This window comes from Columba livia, chromosome 1, assembly GCF_036013475.1.
Source record: "Columba livia isolate bColLiv1 breed racing homer chromosome 1, bColLiv1.pat.W.v2, whole genome shotgun sequence".
NCBI classification, from domain to species: Eukaryota; Metazoa; Chordata; class Aves; order Columbiformes; family Columbidae; genus Columba; species Columba livia.
Genome location: NC_088602.1, coordinates 94,185,147 through 94,208,425, shown reverse-complemented (window position 1 = coordinate 94,208,425; position 23,279 = coordinate 94,185,147). Strand labels below are relative to the sequence as shown.

Sequence of the window (23,279 nt, the reverse complement as noted above, 5' to 3'; positions counted from 1 at the left end):
GTTAGGAAGAGTGAGCTTAGCAGCAGTGGTATTAGTCCTGCCTTTATGTGACATTCACTTTTCAGGTCACTTGCTCATACTATAACTCAGACATCCCCTCTTAAAAATACACATTTTGGTACTTGTTATTGTTGAACTCCATTTTTCTCTTTTAACTGGGGAACCTTGTTGAGGAATGGTGGAACTGAGGTTAAAATACATCATAGTGAATAATATTATCTGGAGTTCATGGGAAACAAACCTCACAGGGCTGTAACTAGATAAAATGTTTATGTTACAACAAAAGAGAAGGTGATAATCCAGTATGCTGGTCCAGTATGTGTGTGTGGTATGTCCAGTGTATGTGCTTACTCTGCCGTGACTGACCATACCGGTTTGACAGAAGAGGCTCAAGTTAGGCTGCATGTACATCCAGACCATGGAGTAAACTCTGCAAAGACAGACTCCTTTTTATCATCACCAAAGGCTCCAGAGGGAAACCCTAGGATTAATTTTCAAAGCAAGCTGTCCCATTCTATTTGTAAACACTGAAATAGCCAGTATGCACTGAGAGGGCTTCTGTTAGAAATGTCCTTCATCAAGACCAGATGAATACCCACACATGAGCCAATAACAGACTGAAAACTTCTTCACATAAAAGACAAATGACAGCTTAATTTGAGTTCTATAGCAGGTAATAGACTTGTGCAGAAATGTACGGACAATGCACAGCTCCACTGATGGTCATCAGTACCATTTCTCCCACAAGGTCACCGATTCTCGTGCAAAGATCCAGCAATATGATTAGATCCTCCAGACACTTCAAACCAATGTACAAGAGGGATACTATAAAAGCCTTATAGATGTGTAAGAGGGATACTATAAACATGCCCCTCTTTAGCCATAGACCTTTCCTAGATGGGAGAAGGTCAATTTCCAAGGTTTGTTCAAATGCAAAGTGTCTTGTTCATGGCCACACTCAGGAACTGAAGGGCAAGGTTCATTCAGAAACACAGTTCCCAGACTCTTACTTGTATCAGATAGTTTTACAAAATATAATTTTCTTTTTCTACAATTTGCAGAAACAGTTGGTGACAAGTATTGGAAATAAATTTGGCCAACGTTCATTCATTTTGTTAAAATTATGTAATATCATTTTATGCCACTTTAATAGGAAAATCATAAAGCAACAGCAAGTTTCATAGAACATTAATTTTTCTAGGGTATGAAGTAACTCTGGCTTTGTTGCATAATGCTTAAATTAGTAGCATGGGAAAAACTTCATCAGTACAAGGCTTAATGAGAGAGCTGGTGCTTTCCTAATGCCTCTCCTATTTTCCAAGTTTGTTGCCTGTCAGCCTTCTGGGTTTATATAGCTACTAGCAATTTTTGTCACTCTCTCGTAGAACACTTTATTCCAGGTACTTATGCCTATTTCTCAACCATTCTTTTTTTTTCTCTGTGTTTACTTTCACACTCAAAGTATGACATCAGTTTCAACCTTTGAGATGGTTAAACCATCCACTAAATCAGTTGTTACAACTCACATACTGCTGCCTGTAGCCTTCCTAGACACATGGACAGGGAAAAAATAATATGTCCACATTAAAAAAGTGGGTGAGGGAAATACTAAGGTTGCAAAATTAGTCCTTCTGTTCAAGGAAATAACAGAACTGTGTAATTCCAATTAAGCCTTTTCGTGTGCATGCATGGTGATAAGTACCTGGTCGTGTACTCCCTTCTTCCCCATGGGAGCCCTATTTCATTTGATATACAAAAAGAATGAAAATTACCTGAAAGGTTGCTCTGTGGTTTCTTTTTACTATTGTAATTCAGACTGTGCCCCAGCCTACATTGCAAAATCAGGACTGAATAATGAATTCTTATTTTTTTTATTGACTTAGGTATGGAGCTCATAACAAGTGTATGGAAGCCTCTCCCCAGCATGAAAAAAATAGCCTTTAGAGCACTCCAGTGAGATATGGTGAGAATTATTCTTGCTTTACACCTGGGCATCTGGAACAAATAATTGTCTAGAGGGGTTTTTCTATCTCTATTGACTAGATAGGAAGCTTAAATGACAAATATAGCTTTTAACAGCTTTATATTACATAAGATTCATTGATCTCACCAGCATAATTGTCCTAACCCTGTGATACGGATAGTGATAAGCACCATCTCTCTTGTGCAGCATACAACTCTTTACAAAAGAGACAAACTTATCTCTTCAAACTCTCCATCCTCATTCAACATACAGCTCTCAACTTCAGCTGCAAGTGAGACAAGTGTCTCCCTTACAAAGGTCTTCTCTGTCCTTTACAACCCACCAGCATCAATGATCAGGATCACTGGTGGATTAGGAGCTGATTCTCCCACAGACTCTGCTCATAGTATTCACTGTCAAACCCTCAGAATTCTAAAATTAGTCAACTACGTGTTAAGATGTGAAATTTCAGGTCCCAACAAGCTGCAAAACCAGTAATACCTCAGGATGCCAATCACCAGGACAGCCCTACAGGTCTGCCAAGGCATTTCCTTTCATCATGGTCCCCAGGAAAAGATTTAAGCTACCTGCTTTAGATTCACTTATTTAATTTTGTAGTTTAGAGGACCGTGACGCTTATCTGCTGTCACAAAGCCATTTCAAACTCTTGCTGAGGTGGCCTTGAAACAACTAAATGGGGAGGACTAATGCTGGCATTGCCACTAGCAACAGCTGTGGTGGTGCCTACCGCCTGCCTGTGCCCCACACAACCAAAGGCCAGCAGAGGCACAAACAAGGGGAGGAGCTAAATGTGAAATCCTGGAAGACATAGACAATAGCTGTCTCTAAGATGAGGATGACAGATTTCTACCTTTATGTCCACCTCTACAATAAATGATAAGGTTATGCCTTTTTGTCAGAGGTAATGGATTTGCAAGAGGGTAGATTCTTTCAAATCCTGTGGCAGCATTTGCAACATTTTGTTGATCAAGAAGTCTGGCTTTTGCATTTGTGCAGGAAAAAAAAAAATCATTATCATGACTTACTTGCTCAGGTAGAGCTTCACAGAAACTGTATTCAATGAGTATCAGTTACTTATTGGCTGAAATCTACTATTGTGCCACTCTCTGTAAATATCATAGGTATCTCTTAGAGCATGTAAGCCTGGATGGTAACTGGTGAGCAGATATTGTGTTTGTACTCTACACAAGAGCAAATATCACCCCATAAGCATTAGCTGATGTGCCTTGAATGTTCAAAGCAGATGTTAACAGAACTCTCCTTTTCTAACAGTCCTTTCTGTATTTCACTGAAAGAACACAAATATTATAGCCCTTTGGCTGAAAACGCTAATGAACTAACATCAGAAATCCTCCTTATAATAATTCAGCACTCCTCTCCTTGCCATCATAATCCTGATTTTAAACAAAGACTTTAGTCAGGCGACACAGTCTTTTGAGATTACACTTTTCAAGGAAAAATGAGTCATTTTTTTCCTGTTGCCATTCTTATAGTTGGCACTTTCTGCAGCAGACCCACTGCAAAAGATTGGAAAACACATGAGATGTTAACCGGCATATTTGAATGAAAGTGCTAGGCTAATAATAAGTGGAGAATGGGCTGTATTTGTTTCGCCTGTTTTAGAATCAAGATAGTCATATAGGCCATGATAGTATAAATGTGTTTACAGAGGAGGAAAGGCCTCAGCAACAAAGCAATCAAAATACAACTCAGGCTGTAGCTGAGGCCTCATTCAATAACCTACGCAACATCAGAAAAACAATGACTTGGTTGATTTCAATGGGAAGAGGATAGGACACAGCAGACAAAGGTCCAGCACACAGCAGCGAACAAAGAGCCTAAGTTGAATGGAAAATCTGACAAGTCTGGAAAATCTGACCAAGCCTTGATGATCTACATGTGCTTTCCATTGTAATTAGATGCCTGCATGTTGGAGAGCCGACTGATTAGCACTTGTAGGAGTTGCATGACTGCAGCATCCATCTTGTCAGTCACTTAAAATATATCACATAGCAACTCCTTGATATATCTCTCTGCTTGGCATAGATACATAGATAGATGTGGCAATCCCTGGCCCAACATCTTTGCCTTGTGGAGTAGTAATTTTGCTCATTTTCAGCCACTACAGACTGCAGCCTGTTAAACTTGGAACAAGAAAACCGAGAAATGCATGTATGTGAAATGTTGTTCTCCCTCTCTGACCTTCATGTAATTCAGCCATTGCATTGTGACCACCAGAGCACACTTATTTTTAAGCACATGAGGAATCATGGTCGTGTCAATGCATCTATACAAATGTCCTACCTTCCCTGTGTTTATATTGTGTTAGCCAGTAGGAGCAACTTTAAGCTGCAGAGAGAGAGAAAGGGGTTTTCAATTTTCCCCATATTCCCACATCCACCCAGGATATGAGAAACATAAATGCGTCTCAAATCCTCCTGATGTGCTGGGCCAAGCGTTACCCACTGAGCCCTGCAGCAGGACAGCTTTACCGCAGACAAGCTGTATTTAGAGAACAGAGGAGCTCGCCTTTGAAAATCAGAAGAGTACACTGTGTATTCAAAGTGCTTCTTGTACCTGAAGGTGACAGCACACAGTTTTACATGCAAATTCTGGGATTCTCTTTCAAGTAATCATAGAGATGTTTCAGCAGCCAAATGTGAATTCATTCTTTTTCCTTCTGACATTTGGATCTATGACTGTTTACTTAACAGGGAGTGTTTATAAGATGCTACAAAACCCCAAGGAAACATACTAAACCCATGTAATCTGGAGCAAAAGCATTTTGGCAGGAACATTGGTGTGGACAGGTGCAGTGCAATGGACGTAGAGGTGAGTGTTCCTGGTCTGAACACAGCCATGTCAGAGACTCATCGCACAGTGCCTTTGCAATTCCATTCTTCACTCAGTTGTTTTCCCTGCAAAACAAGGACAAGACAAGGCCCAAGTCAATGGAAGCAGAAAAAGTGATCTTTGTTGCACAGTCCAAGAAACAAGGGAAGCATCTCATGTAAATCCGAAGGAGAGAAAACTTTTCTTGTTCTTTGCAGAGGAAGGAAGGAAAGCCGTCCTTTTCCTCTCACTCTCTTCTACCTTCACCTCTGAGGATTATGACATATTTACTCACAGTACATAGGTTCTGCCAGTGTTAGTCAGTTAATACTTGCACAATATCTTGCTCATGGACAACACTGTGTAAGTACTATCAATATATGGAAAAGCTTACTGCAAATATTACCCACAGCAAGTGGGACAAACCAAAAACTTTGAGATGGGATGTGACTCATGACAATAAGGATAGCCCTGGCGATTCTACTGCTTTCAAATACAAGCATCAGATATCAGATCAAAATTAATAATTGTAACCCTGTTCTAAGGAAAACAGAAATGTGGAGTGACTCATGTGTGCAAGTACAGAGAAATCAAGAGTCAGCACCGTTATAGATGTCCCTAAAATAATCCAAAATCATCCGGACCTTGCAGTCACTTTCCACCAAGCATAAACAATTCACAGAGTTAAAACAAATGTTACATAAACAAACAAATGTTGAGACTTTTTTTTTTTTTTTAAGATATAATGATGGGTTTTTCACAAACACATTCGGAGTTTGCTAGAGGATACTGGCTGAGAATATAAAATGTGTTGCTTATTTACATAAAGAGACATTTTTAGCTTGAATTTTAAACCCATTCAAGTCAACGACAGCTGCCAGTTTTAGAAACAATCCAGTCAGGCCTACCAGAGAAGCAAACATTGGCTTGACTAGGATATCAAGTAACAATCAAGAGCTCAAATATGCAAGCATTACCATAAGATAATAATTAACTATACACCTGCTGATCTCCTGCAAATCTCAACTAACATGTGCATTGCAGGCAGAAAAGGAAAAGTCATTTGATTTAACTTAACCAGCTTTCATTGCAGAAGCCGTGCTTGCATGTCACATCCTGTTTTACAGGGCAAATATAAAGCATACATGAATTGCAATCATGTTGTATGAAGATCTGTTACCCTGTGACAAACCATTTTGTTATGTCCTCAGTGAATATATCACATCTGAGTTTAATTTGGTGTAAAACCTCTTTAGCTCCTTCACCTCTGCTCAAAACCAATTATTTTTTATAAACATAAAATGTATTCCTATATAAAATATAAAGGTAATTTTGGAGGAGTTGTGGTTAGGTCTGTAAGCAGTAATCACAACCTAGCAACTTTACAGGATATTGTAGCAAGAGCATCTTTATATTTCACAACAATGAAAGAAAGATGACCTTTGTGGTCCTTTACAGAAAACCTGTGTCTGTCATTCAGTGTCTCCACATCCCCACTGGGAAGTTAACATCGGAAATAAAAAATACATTTGTTTATTTTGATCACTGCCATTCTCTACTCCTGCTTCAGGATAAACGGAAAATTGCAAGGAACCCTTTCACTTTTCCAGCACGGAGCAACTTGAGTGACTTTTCATACTTCTTTTCAATATATATTTTTTAGTTTGTAAGTCTGTCTCACAGCATCTAGCCACTTCCTTGAAAAGTATGCAACAAGAAACCTTGTTACTGCAGCTATTCGGTCATGCGTCAATGCTCTCAGGTCTATCAGGAACACTTTAGATGTCACAACCAGTTGACAAGATGATATATATAAGAATCTACTTTTTATATAGAATCATCTATGAATGAGACTCATGTCACATACTTCAGGCACCTCTTCAGTGTCAGACCATTGTCTGGGCTCCATTGTCAGACAGAAGATTGAGACAAAGGTCTCCAAAATTTAATTTAGCTTTGTTCTGTGATGATAGACAGGGCCAGGAAAAGAGCATAGACTAAACATGAACATGAACTGAACGTGCATAGGTAAGCCAGCTGTATGTAGTGGAGTTAAATCTTTCCCGACACCAAATTATCCATACAGTTTTCTCTGCATAGAAGTGTGAGTTAATATATTGAGGCTATTGTCTTATCCAATTGGGTCAATTTGCCATAAAGTGACACCCACCTGCCCCACCCATCCCCCCAAACAAACAGACAAATTCCTGAAGACAACATATACATTTGATGAAGATGCAGACAGTTCTTCCAATAACCAAGAAATCCAGTACAGCATTTTTCAGAAATGTGCAGAAAAGCTGGTAGAGCTTTATACTACTAAGCAGCAACACATGGCAGCTTTGAGACTCTCTTGTACTGGCAGTGGCCATGTTGTAACGTACCAATTACTGCATAGGACTAGAAGAAGGAAGGATAAACATTCATGCACACATGTGTAACAGACACATTTTCCTCTCCCATCATCCTTTCCTCATTTTAACTGCTCTGAGAACCCCAGAACAGGTTGGATTTATTTCCTCTACAGCACGAAGGGTAAGAAAGTAAATTAGACTCTTTCCACAAACACAGGTGACAGATGCCATTTTTTTTAATCTCTAAATTGCTTCTAGAAAAGTACACTTTCAAAGTGCAGTTCTGTAGTGTTTGTGGATGCATGTGTAATATGTAATGGTGAGGGTGAAGACCACTTTACTGCTGGGCAAAACATCAGTTGAACATTTCAGCACCGAGCTAAGCTCCAGATTTAAGATTTAGCTTGCATTTCAAAACAAACATGCAAAATGTAGGCCTTTTATAGCTTTATTTTGATAAGGCTTCATTCTCCTAATCAGCCACATTGTTAGAGAGGCACTTAAAAGAAACTGGAGCTATAGCAATCTAACAATAGCAAGATCAACATAGGTCATTGAATCACCAACTTTATCTGAGTCACCAACAGTACAGCACACATTATCTGAAGGTAATGTTTGGTGAACGATTTTATTTTGACAGGGAGACATATGCTTCATTGTTGATTCACTAGGTGGTGTTTTAGTTGTGAGACGTTAGTCTAGTGTTTGCACAGTGCTTTTTTCCAGCTCAGGCTCTGTTGAATAAGCTAAACAAAGTAAGCAGGGCTTCCAGGGATCAGCTCTCAGCACATGGGCTGGCTATTTTTGAAAGAAATCCTGTCTCCAGTCTTCTAATCCCATCCACAGGCATAGGTCCCCTTGTTTTTCTCTATACATCCAAAGTTGGGGAATAAAACCTGCCAAATTTAGTTTAAATGGTGGTTTTGGACAGAACCAGGACAAAAGGTGCCACCGTTTTCAAACTAAGCTTTTTTAATGGCTTAGATAAAAATTTACCTTGAATTTGAGCTATTTTAACTATAAACTGGATTTAAAATGGAAATGTTAAGGGCTGGATTCTGGAGGCAGACATGACAACTAAGGGACTAAGTGCTACAGAAAATGGGCAGGAGCTGGGTGCTTCATTCCCCTATTAAACATTTCCCATTAGACCTTGCTATTAAGCACTCAATAAATATTTTCTTTTGTGAACTTCATTTTTCTATCTGAGTTTTCACTTACAAAATCAGTTGAAAAAGTTGCTCCAAGTGTCAGAGATTTCCCTTTTTTTTTCTTGGAAATGGTGAAAGAGGAAACAATCCACAAGAGTTTAATACACAGCTGGTGGTTATCAGCCCGAGATAAAACTTTTGGGGGGATGTATACCATCTGGATAGATGTCAGGCCTGGTATTTTAGTTCATCTTTGGGTCAGTTACCCAGTACACACTCTGCAAGGCAGCTGATTCCCAGGCTCTTTGTCCTCTCATGAGTGAGCCATGTTGGGACCTCCCTGTGAGCGGGACTTACTGTCACCCCCCCTCAACTGGTGCTGACTGTCCAAACTACCCTCAAAGGCAAGGGGCATTCAAAGCACCTCGTATTTTGTACCTTGAGCCCTGAAAATGTCAGAAAACATCTTTAATCTGTAGCCATCTGTACTTTTTTTTGCCGTAAGTATTAGCTGACCTGGTTAGGCTCATGTCCTGGAGCACATTGTAAAGGAGACTGTTTATCCTACACATGGGATATTGATAACACCCTTGGTAATACTGCAATGAGACTTTCTACTACAGTTGAATTGTCTGGGAATAGAAATAGTCTTCTGCTCTGCTTGACAGGTACACTGTACATTTGTTCCAAATGCACTTTTTACCCCTTGGAAATCACTCTTTGCCTCAATAAATCAGTGTGGCTCTGGCTTACTATTCATGTGGGGGAGAGGGAAGGGAGGGAAGGGAAGTTGGCCACCTTGATTTAATTTCCTCTCTGAAATGGAGCATATTTTGATTAAGGGAGCCACAAGGAGACATTCCCTATAGGGACTCAATATTCAAAATTTAATTTCCTTCTTACTGATCTGTATGTTGTTGTTGTTGGAATCAACAGACAGAACAGCTGACCAAGTGATGAAAAGACCTACCTGAAGGTGCTGTGACTGCAATTTTCATTTGAAAATTCCTGCTAATGTTTCATGGATTTTGTGGCAAACAGTTACAGAATTTATTGTGCAGTAATTTTTAAATAAAATACAGGAAGCCAATTTTGAAGTGCATAGAATCAGCTACCTGTGCAGAGTAAATTGTATAGCAGTGTAGGAATAGGAAAATTCCACATCTGTGTGTTTAACTCTCATTTATTAAGTAAAGTTTTGAAATCACTGTTCATACTGATTGTAAATAGTGACTTTGACTGGTCAGTGTGCAATGGATACATACAACCCTCTTTCCTTTTGATTTAGCTCACAGAATCACAGAACCACAGAATGTTAGGGATTGGAAGGGACCTTGAAAGATCATCTAGTCCAATTCCCCTGCTGGAGCAGGAACACCTAGATGAGGTTACACAGGAAGGCGTCCAGGCAGGTTTTTAATGTCTCCAGAGAAGGAGACTCCACAACCTCCCTGGGCAGCCTGTTCCAGTGCTCTGTCACCCTCACTGAGAAGAAGTTTCTTCTCATATTTCAGTGGAATCTTTTGTGTTCCAGTTTGAACTCATTACCCCTTGTCCTATCATTGGCTGTCACCAAGAAGAGCCTGGCTCCATCCTCATGACACTCACCCTTTATATATCTGTAAACATTAATGAGGTCACTCCTCAGACTCCTCTTCTCCAAACTAATGAGACCCACCTCCCTCAGCCTTTCCTCATAAGGGAGATGCTCCACTCCCTAGCTCACTAGGCTACATTTTCCTTACCTCTCTTCCTCCATGCTCACTGGGTGTTCAGCAGGTGTTATGTAGTGAAGTTAATTAAAAAAATTAAAAAGAGCTTCCTCGCTTCCTCCCACTGGGTGGAAGCAAGCCTATCCACATCCAGATAATTTTGTACTCAGAGTACCATGAAACTTCTTCACAGCAAGAAAGACTCCATTGTGCTCCACTGTAGGGGACCAGGCTATACTCTGGAGTACAACAGTTCTGCTGCTATGAGGCTCTGTGAAGGTATGCTTGGCAATGATATTCATTGGGAGCTGTTGTGCAAGCTTGAATTACCTAAGAGCAACCATAATATTTGCTGTTTTACACATACACATGCACACAGGATTACTTATAAACAAGATCATAGAATCATAGAATCATAGAATGATTCTTGCCAATCTGAGAGCATGTTGCTGTACAACATGATGCCATAAAATGTATATGATTCTCAAGCTCTGGAAGAACCTCATACAGTTAGTGGAATAGATGATTATTTTTTTAAGCCTTAATCAAATAAAGCACATAAGATATGTCCAACGACATTACTTTTACACTTCAGGATAAGCACTAATATCAGTGCTGTGCCAGACTGGAGTTGTAACATTTACTGTTGCATCTCATTAATCCTAGAAGGGTCTAAGGGAAACATAGAAAATACTTTTCAATAATTGAACAAGAAGTTTGATATCTGTGCTATAACAAAGATTCCCCAAGTTTGCCCAAATTTACAGGACTAAAGCAGATAAAAAAAAAAAATACAAACTATAAAATATGCAACTACAAGACAAAGTATATTAAGTCAAGTAATTAATACAAAACTTAGATATTTAAATGAGTGACCAGTTAGAGTCAGGGGCTTAGATGGATAGCCATTTTTCCAACATCTGTAAAGAACAGTTAATTGGTTTAAAGAAAGAATAACACAGAACTTTACCAAGTTTTCCCTTTTGACAGCTGGATTGTACAAGAAGAAATTCATTAGTTTCTCCATATCTCCTTTCCTCTAGCAGTGAAAGGAAATGTAAAGGCAACTCTCATACAGATTTTCCCTTAAGGCTCATAAAATAAAAACAATACTCAAGACAGATGCTTAAGTACATCCACGACTTTCATGCTTATCCTTTTTTCTAGTGATGTGCATCACTAGAGAGGCACACATCAGGCAATTGACTGTACAATATTCTCTTTCATATTGCAAGCAAGTGCAGTAAACAGATATAACACATGCAGCAGAATATCGCTAATTCACACTAAAAGCTGACAGATTAATTGTGAATTATCATAGATTTAAAATTGATGAATAATCAAATACATGCAATAAGCAAACATAAAGCTTCTCATAATATACTTTGTTCATTAATGCTGATAGCCATCCTTAAGTTCTCTTAGTTAATAATTGAGAGGATAGTTCTGGTAAATGAAGTGTAGTAAATTCTGTGCCAAATCCCAGAGTCCAAATAATAAGAATTCACTGCAACATCTCACTATTATATATTTTACGAAGACATAGCAGAGACTGCCAGAGTCTTGCTAAGCATCATAAAATGCACAGATAACAAGATGGTGTTTCATTTGCATTTTAAAAACTTTTCTCCTTTTTTTCTCTGCCTAAGTTATAGGAAAACTAGTTGTTTGAAATCATCTCCCGAATAATGTAGTCCTCTCAAACCTGAATAGGTAATCCCAGAGGATCAACCTGGTAGGAGCCTTTACAATTTATAAAAAAATAAAAGCTATCCCAAAAATGTCAAGTAGGTCTATCATACATGTATTTGCAGCAGTATGCTTTAGAAATGCACTGTGCTACTCATGTTTGAAGGGTTTGAGTTTGTTTTTTTTTAATCACACTGAAAAATCACCTGGTTCCTCTCTGAGGTTTTCACAGGGCCCCTCTGCACACTCAAGGTCTTTCTCTTACTTTTTTGAGTATTCATTTTTTAATCTTTCCATCTAGCATCTCATAAACTGCATGTTCTGCCTCTTGCTAGTCTGACCTGCCTTTCAGCATCATCAAAAACAGTTCTTTGAAAGATACTATTATAAGTTTGAGTTCACACTCATAAAATAGGGCTTCCACCTTTGATCTTAAAGATTAAAGAAAAAAAGGTTGTTCTAGGCTTTGCAATCTTATTCTTAAGGTAAACATACACGAGTTGCCTCTCAGCATATTCCACAGTGACCAAGTTTTCAAAATGTCTATGTGCAAACATGCACATAGTTATTTTGAGGATGATACAATATAAATGGAAAACTCTCTTGTGGGTCTAAGTTCTTATCTTGCAAAGCAAATATTTTATTAAAAGAGTTTTCTAAGTAGCTCTATACCAGAGATTCACCTGTCTTGTTCAGATTATTTAGCTTGCAGTCCTTTTTATTCCTATATTATTCCTTCACCTTAACTGCTAAAAGGGGATATAACAAATGCCATGTTTTAGTGTTTGTGAGGCTTAAGGTCCCGGAAGGCCCTTTTATGGCTTTTTTGTTTTTTTTCTTTTTACAGATGTTTAGAACACCCAAGTTGCCTTTTTTCATCCAGAGTCTGTCCTGCTGTTTGTTGAGCCAGAGCTGGATCCATAGTTTATCCACAACCATCACTAAAACTGAAACCAGGCGAGAAGGAACTAACCTATACCAAGGGTCCACTGTTTACAAAGGCTGTTTTATGGCAATTACTGCTTTCCAGTCTGTGTCCCAGTGCATCCCATCTCCAGGTATTTTGTAGAAGGATGGGACATCCAGAGCACATTTCTTCTCCTGCCATTTCATAACAACTCCTCTACCAGCACCCTGATACCTTGATACTTACAGCCCCTATGAAAGCAATTAACATAAGTGTGTGACATGAATATAGATTATGTACAAAGGATAGACAAAAATGTGTGTCATCTCTTTTTTGTATCTGTGTCCTCAAAAACCAGAAGAAGCTTCACATGGTATCCTGCACTTCCAATTTGCTTACGTACTGGGTTAAGGGACACAGCAGTCAGCATAATACCTAAACCTGGAGTACACAATATGGACCCATCTGCTCTGGTTGCCAAACAAAGGAAACCTTGGTTTGAGTGGAAGTTCTTTGGTGGAATAACTTGTCTACTGACAGCATACTGACAGCACATCTTGCCTTTATCTATCTTTCTGCGTCAGCAGAAGATCCTGCATAATTACAGGTTCAAGCAATTTCTTCCCTGCCTAGAAATAATCTGATATTCCTACCTTCTAGAAAAAAAAAAAAAAAAAAGTTCTGCTTGAAGCTTGCACTGTAAAACTATTGTTTGAATTAGCTCTCCAAAGTTTCAAACTTAATAAATTATTATTATCCACAGCAAACATTTAACATACATTTTGTTTGCTAGCCTGATTAACTTAATCTCCTTCACTTTTGTTCTCCTCCTCAATCAACCTTCCACAAAGTTGAAGGCAGTACAAACTGCTGTAAGAGTATTTCTGCCTGGGAGACATCTCTTTTTTTCTCCATTCTTCCACATGTTGTAGGTCATACTAGAGCTATTTTTAACAGCTTTTCCTCGCAAACCCCAGAATATATGTTTCAAAATCTCTTGATTTTTCCATAAATGATGTACACTGTGATTTAATACAAAATGGGTTCTGAAAATTATGCTGTGATGAATTCTTTTTCTTGCCTTAGGCCTTGGTACCTGTGGGTACCAAACATTTAAATACCAAGCTGATTAAATCCCCGGTTAGAGTCTTTTCATGTCAGCTCCACTGTAAATATTAGGCTTTTGCTGATGCTGAACAGTCTAAACCCTGAGTCAGCTATCAAAACTCCACAGCTCATAAGAGATCAGGCTGTGCTTAGTATCTCAACATTCATATCTGAATTGACTTACAGCTCACATTAAGTAAACATATTCTTAGCTCTGCCCATCAAACTCTGTTAAGAGGCATAGAAGCAATGATGAAACCTGTGCAGTAACTTTACCTTTGTTCATCATCTGACTTATTTACTGTTGCTAGGTAAAGTAATTTTCTGAAAGACTGTGTGAAAAATCACCCCTCAAAAACTGAAGGCAAAATGCACGCATGAAAATGCAGAGGGACAGGATGAGTCAGGGTACCAGTGTGAAAAGCTTTTGCAGCTGTGCACATTTCCCAGACTAACAGTGACTTTAAGTTAATGCTGCTTCTTTGAGTGATGCTGTAAAGAAAGTTGGCAGATTTGGTTCAACTGTTACAGAAAACGTTTTCCACATCACCCAGGTCACCACTCTAAGATTAACAGCCAGGTTTACTGGCAGTTAGCAAGAGGGAAAAACATTGAAACTGAGGTAGTAAACGACTTACCCCTGCAAACACAAATGGTGCCTCCAATAACAACTGCCAGGGAAGCACAGAAAGGCTGGACTTTTGCTCTTAATGCTTTATGTGCCCTGAAAACCAAGAAAAAAAAAAAAGAGGGGCGGGAGAGAAGGGCTAGTTCTGGGACTTAAGCACTCAAACAGGCTTACAATTATGACATTCCCAGCTGAAGCTGAAAACAGACAAGAATCTCCATACCAACCTTTCACATACATATTTGCATCAAGCTTGAGGAAAAACACCAAGAAAAAAAGACTTGTCTGTAGCCGAGATAGTGAATCCTGTCATGCATCTTTCATTTACATTTGGTGATATGAAGTTTAAAAAAATATATCATCTTCAATTATTCTTCAGGCAATAACATGAACACATAGAAATCCTACTCCCACACAACTCATTTGCAAGGCCAGCAATATTTATGACTAAAAAGCCTTAGCAGAATTTAAACAAACATACGCTTTTCTGGGTGAAACTTTACATCTATTTTTATTTTCTGACAGTTCGACCTCAACAGTAACAAGAACAGATTCAGTGAGCTGAGTCTTCAGCTACTGAAAATTAAGTTCATGGACATAAGGCAATTTGAATAAACTAAGCATGTGTGTCAGAGAGGTAATCCCTTCAAATCAAGAGCCACTTTGTACTTGTTAGATATAGCCCAGTAAAGTCTACTCAAATGAGACTTTTGTTTTTTGAAAAATCAAACTTTTCCTTACTAAAGAGAACATTACTATGAGAAGAGCCTGCTTAGGCTTTTGCCCTACTCAGAAAAGAAAAATCAGTCACAGAGCCAAAGATTTCCTTTATTAATAGAAGAATTACATTTTTGTTTCTAAGAAAGCTCACTATATTGTCTGTACACCCAGTCATATGAAGAAAAATCACCACACATTCTTGTTTTCCTCAACACATCCAATGATATACTGAGATTTTGTTAACAAGGCCAGTTTTAAGTCTCAGGATATATTCAAGTCCACTCTTCCCTGCTCATTGTTGTGTGTCTTCTGAAAGAATTGCAGAGGTCTGGTATTTGCAGCTTTTACTACAGAAGGGCTAAATTCAACAGCCACTTCTTCTGCTCTTGAATTTGTAATACAGTCATCATTTACCCTGCTTCAAAGCAGATGTCCTCCATTTGAGGATATGAATTGGATCTGTAGGAAAATGGCTTACTATGGAAGCAAAAGATTACCTGCCCAACTCCAAATAAGCAACTTCAGAAAGGTTGCCAGCAATTATAACTGACCATCATTTCAGTAAACCCTTACGCCAGTCATTGTCTATCTATCTTGTCTAAAAGGACCTTGTACACAAAAACAGTAAAAGCATGTCACCTCTCAACAACTCACAAAATACTATTAAAATCAAACCAGGTGATCAGCCTAGTATCCAGACTCATAGTGATCAGCAGACCCAAGGCACGCACCTCACATTTCCCCTCCTCCCCACTACTCCACTAATTCCCTTTACACACAGCTATCTACAAGTGAACCTTAATTTGATTTTAATTAATTAATTAATTAGCCACCAAAAATCCCATCCTAATATACTTCCTCACTGTTTATTTTCCAGTTATATCTAATGGGTTTTTCTTGTTCTCAGTAGCAGGCAGCAAAGGAAAACAAACCAGAGTCTTTGTCGGAGTCTCGCTCATAAGCCTCATATATGAAAGTGTAAACTAATGTGCACTGTTCCAGTCTCTTTTAGCAAGGAAATCTGTTCACTTGTAAACAAAAACGCTGAAATGGACGTTAACCATGACTCCTTCTACTAAATATTTAGACCTGCATTACTTATCACTGCATAAAATTCCTGCATGGGTAAGGTCTAATTCATATAATCTAACTTTTCTGTACTTCAAATTAGCCTAAAAGATATGTACACTTATGGTAAGGATTTTCTATATCTATAGCAGAAATACAATTTACATTACAAGTTTGAATAAATATGGAAAGCGGTGTGTAGGACTTCTCTATTGTATTTATCTGGAGGGAGGCTTGTGCAAACATACTTACACACATGGAAAAAAATGAGTAAACCTATTAATATGCTGGATGTCTGGCTTCTCTGTTAATCTTATGTTTACAGGATCTTTATGTGTTTACCTCACACCCAGCTCTGCTCAAATTAAATATGTAGAAATACATAAATGTTCCATTTTTACAGTCAATTTGGGGACCCAGTCTGTCACTTTCACTGTTACTAGTAAATATCTGCACACTGGCAGCACAACTGGCAAAATGCTTGGAATGTTTTGTATAATAATGCTGTTGAAGATGCTACTGAGTAACAGTCATTGTGCTTTGTTTGACCTGCAATCAGTATTTGTTGACGATAAACACAGGAAGTATATGACAAAAAATTACACATATGGTTTTTAATAACTGCAGAGGTGCACACCAAAACCGTGGTTCTGACCAGAATATAGAAAAACACCTAAGTGAAAACTAGTCCAAATTTCTGACTAGTTAAAGAAAATCCTTTGGAAATGCAGGTTTCCAGATTCCAATCTGATACACCATGGGAAAACTCTACATAGACTAAAAAAAGAAAAATCCCACAAGGCATGTTTTAAAGTGTAAAGAGCAAGATAGCAAGTGTACCCAGCATAAACTCTAGGAGTATCTGTGTACATTAATTATTTTATTACTGAAGGACACAAAGTAGAATACAATGCTGCAAGTTACAACACTTATTGTAAGCACTATGAAGCCCAAGATGTTTTGATCAATGTCTTCAAACAATATCTTTCCAACTATGAACTTCAAATTTTGTCACTTCTGTATAAATTAATGCCATCCATGTTTTACCTCATGTCATGTGTCAGTGTTAATAGTAGATACATCATTAAAATGAATGGATTAAAATTAAAAAACACAAAGAGTGTAGGAGAAGTGGAGGGAAGCTAGGATGGGGTTAAGAAGCTATGCTTCAGGAATAATGCTTAAAAGACTTTCTGTTTTGGTCAACCTTTTATATGGTTTCAATGAATTCTGAATCACATTCCTAACAGGGATATATACTTTAAAATCTTTAGAGACATTTTTATAGGCATACTGAAAAGTATTATGAGTTTACATTCTAATCGTTACTAAGTATTTTAGTAATACAATCTAACAAATAACAGAAATGGCTGTATTTTCTCATCATAATTACATCATGTGTAATTCACACTTGTTGTCTCCTTACCAGATGGTGCACTGGTAGAATTTGGTGGCTATATAAATAATGGATTTGGACTGAAATAAAATCAACCTTTGCTTATGGAATGCATTTTATATTCAATTACTGATTTCAGGACAAAACTCTGAAATGTAAAAGGTGGAAAATCAGCAGAGGGAAACAGCAAAGGAGTGCTACAGGACCATACAAATTAATCATTGCAATTCATGCTCTTCACAGACTATAACTTTTCTGCACGCTCAGCTCTCACTGTTGTAGTGAGAGTGGGAGACATAAAATTACTATTTATGAAATTCATGGAGCACTCAATGAATGGTAAGTAGTATCGAGGGCTGATCACTTATGCAAACCAACCTGAATTGCTTGTTAAGCTGAACATATTGAAGTATTACATTTTTAAAGAGTGGAAATAGTAAAGTTATCAGAGCAAAACTTGTAATGTTCAGCTAGTAAAACTGGTGAGACCTCAAGAATAGACACTGGATTCTTGACTGGCAGAGTTTGTGCAATGGTCTTAAAGTCACGGGAGTCACATAGATCAACAAAAAATACACTAACATGATTTTTGTGTTTCCACAGGGAGAAGTACCAAGAAGATGTTTCTACAGTGGGAGTGGTAAGAATAATATGGGTTTGTTATGATCTGGTCTATGGCCCACATTACAGAAAGAATAAATTAAAAATGGGAGAGAGGTACAGGAAAAATAAATACACACAATGCCTGGAGAAGCCACTGTACAGTTCGAGAAATTGGGATTTGACCAAATAAGACAGTTACTGAGGAGACTAGCATAGCATAGCATAGCATAGCATAGCATAGCATAGCATAGCATAGCATAGAATAGAATAGAATAGAATAGAATAGAATAGAATAGAATAGAATAGAATAGAATAGAATAGAATAATAGAGAAGTGAAGCGAAGAGAAAAGAAAATAAGACAATAATTCAGTTGGAAGGGACCTATGATGACTATGCAGCCCAACTGCCTGACCAACTTAGAGCTGACCAAGTTAAAGTCTGCTATTAAGGGCATTTTCCAAATGCCTCTTAAACGCTGACAGGCATGGTGCATCAATCACCTCTCTATGAAGCCTGTTCCAGTGTTTGCTCACCCTCTCAGTAGAGAAATGCTTCCTAATGTCCAGTCTAAACCTCTGCTGGCACAGCTTTGAACCGTTCCCACACGTCCTGTCACTGAATAGCAGGGAGAGGAGATCAGCACTTTCCTCTCCCCTTCCCCTTTTTAGGAAGCTGTAGAGACCAATGAGGTCACCTCTCAGCCTCCTCTTCTCCAAATTAGACAAACCCAGATTCCTTAGCTGCTCCTCACAGGACATGCCTTGCTGCCCTTCCACCAGCTTTGTTGCCCTCCTCTGGAGGCATTCAAGGATCTTCACATCCTTCTTAAACAGTGGGGCCCAGGACTGCACAAAGAACTCAAGTTGAGGTCAGACCAATGCTGAATACAGCAGGATAATTGCATCTTTTGACCAGCTAGTCATGCTGTGTTTAATTCATCAAGATAGCACAGTCACCCAACTACTATTTCTAAATATCTTGAGCATGACAAAATAGTTGATAATAGAGGAAACTTCAGTCTAGTGCAAATGGGTCTTACGAATGATGGATAAATAAATTCATAGCACATTTAAGACACTTATTTTTAACAGAAATGTGACTAAACATGTGAAAAATACCATGATGTTTTCCATTCACAAGAAGTTGAGGAGGGTTATTTGGAATATATGTTTTAATCAAAGATTAAAACCTGAGCAAAGTTCTTTGATAAAAGTTTTGAAGGATGCAGTATCGTAATAGATTTTTAGGTGATCTTTCTAAACCTTAAAATCTCAGCGTGGTACTCATGGACCAAAGGCAGCTGACATAATGCTCTTATAGAGACAGAAATCAAGGCAGAGATGCTACTTTTTAAGTAAATGAACTATGTCAACTTTTGCCATCCTAGGGCAACATAGATAACAAATGTGTGGGTTTTTCCTATTTTATTTTCTGATCTTTAAGATCTATTTTTTTCAATAAAAAGAAAATACTAGGGACAAGGTCTATAGCTTTTTCTCCCTCAGTTATTATTCATACAACTACCTCCGATGAAATAAGTTTAATCTTAACTACAAATGGCATTCGCCACTGAAGCTGAGGTGTTCATGGGAATTAGGATATTTAGTAGGGTGCAGACAAATATTTCCCTTAACTCCTCAAGTGCAACAAGGGACTGGAGGATTTGGCTGTTAATTCTGGAGAAATGACAGCCATAAAAATGTTGACTTATCTCACCAATAGATCTATAAAACCACCATTATGCTGTTATCACTAGGAACAACGCTGTGTGGGTTGTGCATGTGCAAATGAGCACAAAATCACAGCTGGTATTTCTAATTCTGTACAACCCAAGAGATATATGGTCTCAGAAGCATCTGAAATAATTACACAAACTAAATCAAACCCAAATACTGAAGCCCCAAGTGAAAAAATCTTTAATGCGTGTCATATATAACTATTGAACCATTTACTTTTCATCTGTGTACTTTCTAATTTTTCTTGTCACATATTCTAATTATGACTAATGTTCATAACTAAACATGTGTTTACACCTCTTCCATCCACCACTCCAATCCCTGCTGAGAGAGTACAGAAACTTGTTACTCTAGCCTCCTGTCCAGAGCAATCACATAACTCAACCTGCAACTTCAGCAGGCATTAAAACAGAAAATGATTCTGCATGACAAAGAACATTGCCAAAAGGTGTTTTGTATGAGCAGAGTGGGTACTACACAAGAAATTGCTTTTGGAATAAATGCTCACTCTTTCACTGGTTTACCACTATATGAGGAAAACCATCATTTTTCCTCACATATTGTATTTCAAGACAGACTCCACTCAGCATGCAATGGTTATAATTACAGCTTTGCATCCAGACTGGAGCCAGTCATGTTATGGTGAACGTAATTCACAAGAATACGGATAATAGTGACAGTTCATGGAGAAAACCTCTTTTCTAACATAGCAACCCCTATTGCAGCATTTCATCTTTCCACAACACAGAACAAGTGTTTTCAGCACAAGAGGGATTTGCAAATTTCTATAAAGCCTTATGCATGTGAGAAGAAGAATTCAAAGCTGGGGAAATGGAGGGAAAGGGTAAAAAGTTGTGGGAGTGTGTATCGATTCAATTGCCAGAGCTCTATTTATGTTAAATCCAGCCCTGGAAGCAATTGACTCATGAGTACCTCTCATGTTATATTCAAAAAGTAATTAACAGAAAAAGCAGGATGAACACAAATTCTTCCATAATTCAAGTTGTGAAAATATCAAGCTCAATGCTGAGCAGAGTTAATATAGTTTATTTTGTTTACATCCATCATCCAACTTCTTTAAAGATTTTTTTTAAGTATTTTTAAAGTCATATACCAAGCAGACTATTCTATGAACTTACATATAATAGTATGGGGCACAGATTCTGCAAATACCTTTTAAATACTCATAGCAGTTGTGACAGCTGTGATACATACTCTACAAATACCACCACATATTATACACCTATATTTACATATTGTTTTGTAAAAACAAATGCATAATTTTGTCTTGTTTTCCCCAAGTCATATCCAGAAAATGTACAATCACAGAGTGAGCTAAAGTCTGGCCTCCAAGTGACTCACCCCAGCTGCTGCTGCTTAACTAGTATTACCCATTGTCAGGGCACAATTCTACACTGCGATATTCATGCCGGTCTTCTTCTAAATGCATTTAAAGTCACTAAGAATCAGTGACTTTACTTGTAATTAAATATGAGAACTGACATTATTCCACATGCTAGATTGCTTAAATTTTTCTCTTCATGCATGCATGTTCCACTAGGCAGGGAGAAGTCTTTCATTTAGCACCCCTAAATAAAGTTGCTGAATAAGTGACAGTTTATTTATGAAACATTGTATCATTTGGCATGACTACAGCTGGCACCAAAGTCCCTTAAACATATGTGATTGTTTGCAAACGTGTCCAGTGGAGGTAAAAACAATAATACGTTTTTTCTTTAACCTTTTGCACCTGAAAATGTTGGATGTAAATCACAAAGTCTTACAAGTTACGTTTCTTCAAATACTTTGCTTAAAATATGCATAGAAAATATACATTAAATTATCCATTAAATTATCAGCACATACATAAGCACTTCTCATTGCATTGCCTGTTTTGTAAATGGGAGTTGTTCATACAAAGGCTTAGGATGCATTTTCATAAAGCAACAGGGCTCCATCTCTGCAGTTACTTGAAAGTGGCTTTAGTGCTAAGCTGAAAGGCAAATTGGTAAACCACAAATAAATAAACGTATTAAGGGACAAGTGAAGTGCAAACCAGTTAGGAAGGCTGAGAGGCAAACTCCAATGCTGCCCAGTGCTGGAGCAGGGCACCCAAACACGCTCTTGCCTGCAGAGCAAAAGAGCTCCACCATGCTGTGTATAACCCAGTTGCCTGTAGTATATCCCATCTGCTCTCCAAACTTTGTCACTTACAAGCCTGACACCAGACAAATAAGAGGGTTGGTGTCTCTCCCGCATGGCTGATAGAATCACCTGCTAGCAGAGCAGATGGGATTTGTCAACAGCTCAAACCTATGTAGACTACCTGCCTGACAAAGCTGGGTCTGAAGGAGTTCGTTGTCCATCTGAGCATAAAGCTGTGCTTTAGCCTGCAGCACTGTGTACAGAGGCTTTCTTCTGACTGAGAAATTCCTTTGCAAAAGATGATATTTTCCCATGGTCAGGTATCAAATGAGTGACAGAGCTGGAAACAGAATCCTGGAGTCCCAGATCAAAGTATCCTAATTTATAACTAATTTATAACTAATAGAGATGGAAAGCCACAACAGGACAGTGAAGGTGCCTCTTTCAGGGAAAAGTTCTTGTTGACAAGGAGCACTATTTCACTATTCAGTGTAAGAGTTTGATTTCTAAACTAACAGATGCTCCAAGAAATGATTAATTAAGACTCCCTCAATATTCAGATGTCTTCTGTCTCCACATCCCCAGCAGTTCAGCACATTATCAGAACACTACTGATTTTAGTGACCGGTTGCCAGGAAATGGTACAACTGGGAGAAAATGGGGAGCTGGTTGCACTAAGTAAACTACTGTCATCTACTCACAGGGTGGACATGGAATCATAAGCACATGTCCTGGTTTTGTTAAAAACAAGTTTCTCTTTTAGTGAATTTGCCTGTCAGCAAAAGCCTTCATATTAACTGCATTTTCCTGGAGAACCAGATACATGTTTTGGTAAACCTAGCAAAGGAATGCAAACTTATTGATAAGGACGGATGGACATCTCGCGAGAGGGACAACGAGAAACAAGTGACCAAGAAACTGACCAACTGTGTATAACATTCCATTCACGTGAATACTTCATATAAAAGTGGGAGTTCATGAGGATCTCGTCCCTTTTCCTTATGGCCGACATTAGGAGAGGACCTTGCTAGTCATCCCCATGAACTGAGGCCTAGTGACAGACTGAATCCAGCTCTGGTTGGCTGCAGAGTCCAATCCAGGACTTTGGTTGCCAGCTCTGCAGTTGCTGGGACTTTCAAGATTGGTTTTGTATATTTTGTATTATTTTCTCTATTCTTATTAGTAGCATTAGTAAAACATTTTTAATTTTTTCCAACTCTCTTCTCTCTGTCCTTCTTTCCCTCCC

The 23,279-nt window shown here is 38.3% G+C and overlaps 1 long non-coding RNA gene across 1 annotated transcript in view; it reads left to right on the top strand.

The window, feature by feature from the left end:
- LOC135579789 (uncharacterized) overlaps window positions 1–22,930 on the top strand; it is a 63,676-nt gene extending 40,746 nt beyond the window's left edge. Inside the window, exons 2-5 of the long non-coding RNA XR_010473567.1 lie at window positions 1,884–1,963; window positions 4,699–4,816; window positions 18,152–18,188; window positions 22,797–22,930. This is a non-coding gene — a long non-coding RNA (uncharacterized LOC135579789). The remainder of the gene's footprint in view (window positions 1–1,883; window positions 1,964–4,698; window positions 4,817–18,151; window positions 18,189–22,796) is intronic.
- Window positions 22,931–23,279: the final 349 nt, after the last annotated feature.